We start from the raw sequence: 9,538 nt of genomic DNA on the forward strand, positions 1-9,538 counted from the left end.
AAAAGACAGAAGCTTAATCAGCAGTGATTTGTCTGGACTGTCATGTAATCCATCTTTAAGTTTACATTGTGATGATTAACCATTAGCCAGTGGGTGCTCTCAACAAAAACAATAACAAGCACTGTGCCCACCCCATTATTCACTTGGTCATGGGCCCATAGCATTTTGCTCCCGAGTAATAAGGAAATCCCACTGTGGTAAAAAACATGAATATGCATTATGGTTTGGCTGGCAATAGGCGACCTTTGGAAATGTATAGACTGGAAGGGGAACACACACACCATGCCTTTACAAGAGTACACAGTTACAAGTCCCACATGTTCAAATTCAAACAAAGTATAAATTTGTATGCATGGAGCCTATAGGAGCACAGCGTGAGATCCAGAATAGAGCTTAATGCATAATGAGAACCAGAGGTAGACAGGAGTGAAGCTTAATCATCTTCCAGTTAACATCAAACATTTTATCTCATGATGATCCATTATTATAATGGATGACTACAGACAAGCCAGAGGATGTTCAAACTTTCAATTCATGAATGTGTGGTCTGTCTGGAACATACCTTAAAGAGTTATGTGATCTTTAAGAAGATGTAAAACCCTGGCTCATGTCCAAGATGATTAGAAGGAGTCTGGCTAAGCAGCAATTGTTTAAAACCTAAAGTGACTTGTTTTGGTTAAAAGGCATTTTCTCATAAAGTACCACCAAACTTCGGACAGGGGCTAATTAAGCTAATTAAGATTGATCTGGCCTAAATACTGAATTATTAAAAACACCACCAGAATCTCCATGTGATTCTGAAGCCAAGGAGAATGCTAAATAAACCTGTCATGAATGATACCGCCTACGGCCTAAGCATGCACCAAAACTGATCTGAAAACACAACCTTAGCTAACCTCACCAACATTTGTGCAAGAGAATGCACAAATACAAACTAATACGAATACACTTACAAGCACTTACTGTATGAACACACACACACACACACACACACACACACACACACACACACACACACACACACACACACACACACTCACACACACTCACTCACTCTCTCTCACACACACACACACACACTCTCTCTCTCTCTCTCTCACACACACACACACACACACACACACACACACACACACACACACACACACACACAGATGGTGCACACTGAAGACACAATTTGGAGTGGTCACTGTGGCATTTCCCCTCAGGCCCAGCTCTGACCTAATTCTGTATATCTGCTCAACTACAGAGAAAGCATAGCTGCACACAGCAGGGGCTGAGTAGTACATTGAATTTGTCTTGATTTTGGATTATAAGGCAGCACAATGGCTACACTGAGAGCTTTAATTTAGTCATTTTCATAATCATTATTTGAAAGTAAAGCTTTCATTAACTAAAGTAGTGGGAAGACACACCAGGCAGACCTATGGTTTGTCTCCTAAGCTCAGATGCACAATAGGAAATTAATAGTTCATCAGTGCAGGGTGGGAGAGGTTCTATTTTTGTGAAGCTGCTGAATGTGTTTCAAAAAATTGCAATGCAGACTGAACAGTAAAAATAATTATTTGGTTGCTGTACATATGGTCATATAATGTCATAATGTTTAACTGTATCATTTGTCAAGGCAAATACTTCTTAAACACATTTCTAAATACAGAGGAGCAATAGATGGAGCAAAAAAAAGTAAATAGATAGAATTAGATGTGCTGTGCCAGTTGAGCTGTAACTCATCACACATGAAAGTGAGCCATCCTTTCTCTGCTCTCATCAAAGCAATATCTTCACATAACGAATTACTTTAATCCAAAGATGCACCAAACAATCTTTTTTATATTGACAATGGGAAAATGGCTGTGTAGTGTCACTTATACTGACAAACCCACAGTGTAATATCATTCAACGCTGCAGTTTCTCCCAGCTCTAACAAGCAGTTAGAGTGTCTTTCTTCAGTGTCTTTCAGCTCATTGTTTTGGCTTTACAGAAAGTAGCAGGGTCTGATGTCATCTCTCCAACATCTCTCTCTAGCAAACTGTCCACAAATGGTAAACAATCAATTTTATTGGCTCAATTGAGTAAAGATAATGGCATATTAACTGGATTTCCGACAGAACTGTTACTCGGTCCAGGTCCAGACCACAGTCCACTGCTTGGTGATGCCCGATATAGGTGTTTTTGTGTCCCTTTCCTACACAAATAGCATGTAAGATAAGACACAATGTTGATTTCTGCTTTCAATGTCAATTCATATTTCACAATCCCAAGGATTCCTGGCCACAAGCTGCCAGTGTCCTGCAGAAAATAGATCTGCCCACCACAGTTTTTATTACTCCTTAAGCCCTGGCACAGCCTTGGGTTACAACATCCTGCCTGACAGGAAGAGGAGAGAGGAAAGAGAGAGGAAGAAGATGGGGGAGAGAGGAAGAAAGAGAGAGAGAGAGAGAGAGAGAGAGAGAGAGAGAGAGAGAGAGAGAGAGAAAGAGAGCGCGTAAGACAGCAGCAAGACACAAAGAGATAAAAGAGACAGGGAGAGAAGAGAGGCAGTGACAGTAGGAGGGTGAGGAAGAGGGGAGGATGTGAAGGTGGCAGAGGCACTGAAGATAATTTGTCTCATACATGTACATATACAATGTAACTGTATATATATATATATATATATATATATATATATATATATATATATATGGCCCACAATGCTACTTTGAGGCAACATGGAAATTTCCTGGAGATTGCTGAAATAAACTCTAGTCTCCTTAAGTATGACTTGGTGTTCGCCTTACCACACTAGTCATTCTTCAATCCCACTCTGCTTATTACCAAAGCCAGCACTAACACACACGTGCACATACAGTACATGCAGGCACAAACAGGAAAACAGTGATCGCCTGAGGCAAGGCCGCAGAGCATGTAAGTCTATTTCAGGACATAAAATGTTTCCCCACATGATATCAACGTCCTCTGACCACCTCTGGAAAACGCGACCAGAGAGGTAAAACTCATTTGTTCACAAGGGCAAAGGAGTATGTTGATGATGATGTTCTAAAAATAGTCCTAAACACCTTGAGTCAGTCAGCCTTTGTTAGCCCGCACATTGCCTTTTTAGCTGCAGGAGCAACAGCAAGGTTGACCCTGGGACAACAATAACAACTACATCCTGCTGCCGGCTTGACTAAAGCGCACAACCACTGTGAAATGCACCAAATCTGACTCATTCTTCAAATCTCACAAATGTATTCTGCTCTTGTAAGCTCAAAAGCATCTTGGAATCTACTTACAGATTTACATTCTCATTTGTTGGATAGGATTCAACCAATACTATTACTATGCAACCCAAACACAGAAATACAAATGCGTTTATACGGTGGTTAGTGCACAACAACTAAATGTCTGGCTTACATGCAATATTTCTTCTGAGGGTATGCACGTGTAGCGGACACCGCAGTGAGGGGTCTGTGAAGCTAAAAGAAGGCCAGGTTGAGGTACGTACATAAATGATTGAATTGGGCCATGGCACGATTACTAAAATAAGAAACACATTAGCACCGGCAAATACAATGGACAAATAAAACCTCCCCAGCAAGGCTAAAAGTAGCTTACTAACTTTTTTCATCTGAATGCAAATGACTTGCATCCAGCTTCAAGCATATTTTCTACAAAGATGTTATTTATTTTAGAGTCTAAAGGAGCAGTTTGTGAGTAAAAATAGCACATCACTAAAAAAAACAGTACGCTCAGCAGCGCAATATATTAGAAATGAAAGAGTAAATAAAGACAGCAATGTAAAAAACAGCCACATGTTTGCAAGAGAGAAATTACACTTTCAGAAACCAGTGTTACAGTATAATATAGTTAAACTACACACATATCATCACTCCTCTTTTAAACACAAACTAATTATGAGATAAAAGCATGGGTTATGTTACATATGCAAAAAAGGGAAAGTCATTATCAGCACACTGATCATTGACGTTGTCAAGTGAATTAAGTTGGGGGTGCTTGGTTTTATTCATTCTTATTTGAAGTTGTTAAATCAGTGAAAATAGACCTCCTCTAGTAAAATAAACTTCAATTAGTACAAAAACAAATCTACCAATTATATTAATCAGGTAGTTATAACCCCATCCTAATTCCCTCATAAAAATGAATGTATCTCTCAACACTTTTAGATACAAGTAAGTTGATTTTAAATAGAACATGAATGAAATGAAAGAGTGTTTACACACTAACATGTTTGGTCACAAACATTTCCTCTTTTGGATCAGTTTGTTTTGACTGGTGTGTTAAATAAACTGGGTTGAACTGGTAGTGGGTTGTTGCTGTTTCAGACCTAATGCAGTTTGTTTGAGGTGCCAAAAGCAAGACTGTGTGAAAGTACAGTAGATAAGTGACTAAGTGAGCAGGAATTCAAAACCTACTAACTATTAATTTTAACTATATAAATAAATGTGCATGATCCTTGTGCTGACCATAGGAACTGTTAACAAAGCCATTTGAAATCTACCGTATATAATTATGCAAAATATTTTAGTAACCATAGGAGGGGGATACAAAATGGCATATTTTGTATGCTGTTTCTGCGGCTGCAATCTCACATAAAAAAAAACTGGTTTCCTTTTCTTAATTTTCCTAAAATATTGGACAATCTGAGTGAAAGCTGTGGCTCGACATTCCACAAAGAAAAGCCACAAAGGCACTTACGTCATTTTAATTTCATCTGGGGTTCATTAAGTTAACTGCAGTTTTGAGATTGGCTCATGCTGTGTTCATGCTGCGGTCTGAAAATAGCCCTTCCGCGATGCATTGAGGGATAGCAGGAAACAACAACAGCAAATGGCCTTTATATTTCCATGGTGATATGAGGTAGGACCATTCAGCATGCACTAACACCAGAAAAATGATCAAATTAGTGAGTGACTTAGCTAATGTCTTTGGTAATATTTAAAAAAAAAATCTTCAATTAATGTTTCATGCACTGAATCTACATTTATCAGATAGAGTGACAGCCAGGGTAACAACAACATCCTGTACCATCACATTAATGTTTAGCTTCACCACATGTGCGCTAGTAAGCAGGACTCCAAAATTTGGATCCGTTCTCAGCTAATGTTCAAATATTAAAAGCAATAACAAATCTTATTTTTTGCAGTCTATAGGGAGAGACAGAATCATAAAAAACTGCAGTGATATTCCATAACACTAACAAAGCTCATTATGGGTGGGATGTTGTCATTTAATATTTGCTCTTTTTTTAGAGAACATTTTGTTTATAACTCGCTCATTTAGAATGTGAAAATCTCCCTAAATGTGTATATAGTATAAAATGGCATTTAGTCTAAAGAGGGAAAGATTTTAGAAAATGGCTGAAAATTAGATTTTGAAATGAAAATCTGAGGCTACTTGGTATTAACTACTACTACTTAAGTTTTGTCATGGTGACATGATTTTCTCCGACTCACCAGATGAGGTCCTTATATAGGTTACCCTTCATCGCCACAAAGTCTGCCAAGGTTGTCTCACTGCCCAGCCATATTTCTCACCTTACCCCATTAATTAGCCATTAGGCACTGTTTCTTTTTTAGTGCTGACATTGATCGCACACTAATGATAGAGTTACAAGCACAGGCTGCTGCTTATGGAAAAGAGACAAAATTTGTGCATGTCTGTACATGTGCTTAAATCTGCAAGTTAACGTGACTGTGCAATGTGTGCATCTGTAATAGCCTGCAAGTGTGACGGGGAGGGGTCGAGAGAGTAGAGAAATAGAAACAGAAGTAGAGCAGGAACAAGGGCATCCCTTTAAGAACAGCCTCCAGAGACTTTGCCCTACATTCCTCTTCATTTGTTTCATCAGAGCACAGAGGAGCGAAAAAGAAGGGATGGGAGGTATTGAAACAGATATACTGTAGATGTGGCCGGGAGAATACGCAGTATCCTCCCATAGAACACTTTACCAATATAGCATCAGTTTGGCAAGTGAAGTCTGCTGCAGAGGAACAGAAAAGGCAGCTTCTTATCATACATTTTAATGTGCACAGAAACTGTGGTAAACAACCACTTTGTCAAAACAAACCGATAGATGGATTTCTAAGCAAAGCCACATATTCTTTCCCATTCAATCAAAAAACAGCCCTTCTATCAACAACACGGTTGCCAAGTTAATGACTACAAATCTCTGTGCTAAACTGGGAGGGCAGCCAATTAACAATTCCCTCCTTTCAAACTCTGTCTAACTGCTTCCACAGAAGGCTTTGCGGGGGGGTTTGTGGATCTTTGCTGCAGGATATTGGCAAACAGCTCTTGCTAGGAAAACCCCACCTGTCAAAAGTTAGGAACAGAACACCTAAGAGACTGGTGCCTGGCCACCAGAAAGGTCCATTTTTCTTCAGCATTTTACCCAGTGTGTGTGTGTGTGTGTGTGTATGTGTGTGTGTGTCCTTGCCCCAAGGGGCTACCCTGCTTCGCTGAAGTAGACATAAAAGCCCATGGTGCAGCTCCAGCCTCCAAAGGCCCAACCCACATGTCTCTTTTAGCTGTTACCACAGGGACTCTACCATAATCCTTCCCATAACTGTTGCCTGTTTTTACAGACAATTTCAGAATGACGTTCGCCTTATCCGATGGCCAAAATGGCGGGTTTAGGCAGAAATGGGGGAAAGCAAACCATTGAGCATGAAAAGTTCATAAGTCTGTCCCATAAGACTCAATCAACATTTAACTAAATATTACTATTAAAAGGCTGCCCTATAATCTGTGCTTATTTCCTTCTTTAGTCTTTAACATTTAGTGAAGGAAAAAAGCTAGATAGAGTGAAGGTCATTTTTAGCATCTGAGTATGGGGTATGGATGTGGGTCAGATTTATCTATGCCCCTCCTAAACACAAGGTGATAATCAGAGAAAGAGTACACGTTAATATTAGAGTCCTCGTGCAGAATGTTCTTGGAGACTTTTTAGTCTAACTAATTAGTTTAAAAATGATTTGAGATCAAACCCTGTGCTTTACTTTAGCTTTGTTGTTAGACTATACCAACATCTATTTTTGACAAGTGTGGATGCCATATGTCATTCTCACAATGACAATTGGGAACCATTTGTCTTTGATGGCCCATATATTTTGAGGTTGTTTAGTTCAGATATCTTTAGGCATACAACATAACGTCAAATAGATTGTGGTAGAGATAAAAACTTTAATATTTGTATTGTAATGGTTAACCATTTAACCATTAGCTGACAATAAGAATTCTGATGGATTAATACAATCAGTTAAACATTTAAAGACAATATAATTAAACACAAATAAAAAAGTTAAGCTACTTTTGGACATATGCAGACATTTACCGGTCTCACGGATGTGCAAGCTGTTTGAGGAACGTGGCTGCATGTGTCCACGACAATACATGGAACATCGCTACACTACCAGTACAAGTCCACAGCTAATCGTGAAAAGTACGACCAAGCGTCTTGCACAGATGACAGGGACTCCACTGCCGGTTTTTCTGTTAACAGTTAATGATTGGTAAACGAGGGTTAGCTATTGGTGAGAAAAAAGATCTAAATTAGAACCGCAAAGTTCTTTGTCAGTAGACAATTGAGAAAGATTTTGCACCATTTCAACTCTTTGACATGTGACAACAGGGTGCAGAGGGCATGTGTGCCTCAAGCTGTTGTAGTTAAAATATGGCTATTACAAGCCCAGCCCTGTTTAGGACGTTAAAGTCCCCTGAGTCAGCTCAACCTGCTCTGGGTTGATCAGTATTCCCCCTGAGAAGACATGCACACTTAAGTGACAAGCTTGAGCTAATCACGATGATGAGGGTAGAGAGGGCCTCAGCTTAATGGGAGCACAGAGAGATCAGGGCAATGCCTCAGGGAAACCGACTCATACCGAAATACACTCCAAAGTGCACTGTGACATACAAGATAAAATGAAGAACTACTACAGTTAGAGAAATTACAGCTCTGCACCAAAAATTAATTTTTGCCCTATAGGTTTGATGTCATGGCATAATACCATGTCTGCAAACCTTGTGCATTCAACATTCCTACTTTGTTGTGTCTATCTAGTGAATAGCTTATCAAAGTTTGCATATCTGTCTATTGAAGCATGCTCAAGTGTTACAAATTGCAAAGCATTTCTTATAGATACTATGCATATATATAACCAACGCAGTGTAACATGGGAAATGTTGATGTACAATAATATGTATATGTGGTCCAATTTTCCAGGTTTGACTATTGACTATTGATTATTCACACGACCAATGACTGATTGAAGCAATTACTTTGCATCCCTTGTAATCATTTTAATATTTAAAAGACGATTATACAGTTTTATACAAAGATAATTTGTCTTTCAACTGCCTTTTTGTCTGCTTAAAATGTGCCACAGTCAGAGAGGAAAACAAAGAGAAAGAGATATAAAATGAAAAATAGAGACATAGAGGAGGAAGTTGAGGTTGATATCCTGAAGTATAAATAGGTGACTGCCAGGAATAATTTCCCACTGTTGCTATGATAAGACCGTACAAGTTGGATTGCATTTTAGATAAACTTATTTTGAGAATTTTACATCTCTATCCCTGTTTTAGGCTCTTGGTTCCCTCAGTGACATAATTTCAAAGTTCATAAATATTGTTTCAAAGCTAGCCATTGCTTAAAGATAGCATTCTGCACAACAGCCAACAGAGGAATTAATATGATGGATAAAGTATGATACAGTACTGTAGTCTATATGTTATGGTCCCTTCCCAATAAACATTCCATAAACATAGGTTGAACAGTAAATATTTATAATATTTTTATAATATATTATTTATAATATATATATAATTCATTATTTTGATAATTTAGTAGTGCACAAAAAACTGTAAAGTCAAAGGCACGTTGAGTCAATGTGCAGGGCTTGGTGAAACATCTTTGGTTATTTCATTGCCAGAGGCACATGCAAACACTTTAACATAATTGAAAACAATGAATTGCCTCTTTTTTATTTAAGGTGCTACTTTATACTGTTTGTTTGCTGATGGCAATTATGCACCTCCTGACTTAGAAGGGTCCCCTCCTTTTCAAAACATGGCTCAGAGTGGACAGATTTTAAATTATATTAGCCTGGGAAAGTTTTGTTCAGCAGTTTCTTAAAATCAACAGAAAATGCAGATAGAGTCTGCAAACAAAAATAATTTTACATATAGCATGACATTACATTTGTTTTGTAGCCTACAAAATGATTACTACTACTACAGTTCACATGGACCCCTTTCCATGTCACACCACCAATCAAAGTGAATTATTTTAGCTGTCCCTGCTCTTTATTTGTACCTGATAATGTAGCATCTCTCCAGTATGGTATGACCATGGGTCTTGCCGCCAAAGTTAATGAGCAGATAAATCTACCAGAGAGAAACGCACAAGGCTTGGGCTGGGCAATACGGAGAAAATCAAACATCACGATATTTTTGACAAAATACTTTGATATTGATACCGCAACTATATTGTAGTGTTGAGTATTGGTTCTTTCACAAAATATTTACACAATGAGATTTT

General features: G+C 38.4%; 1 protein-coding gene across 27 annotated transcripts in view; it reads right to left on the reverse strand.

Annotated features, from left to right (window-relative positions):
• The window catches only part of kcnma1a (potassium large conductance calcium-activated channel, subfamily M, alpha member 1a), a 136,548-nt gene that overhangs the window by 61,593 nt on the left and 65,417 nt on the right, over positions 1 to 9,538 (reverse strand). The gene's annotated exons all lie outside the window — the stretch shown is intronic.

The sequence above is a fragment of the Etheostoma spectabile genome, chromosome 17, assembly GCF_008692095.1.
Source record: "Etheostoma spectabile isolate EspeVRDwgs_2016 chromosome 17, UIUC_Espe_1.0, whole genome shotgun sequence".
In the NCBI taxonomy this organism is placed as follows: Eukaryota; Metazoa; Chordata; class Actinopteri; order Perciformes; family Percidae; genus Etheostoma; species Etheostoma spectabile.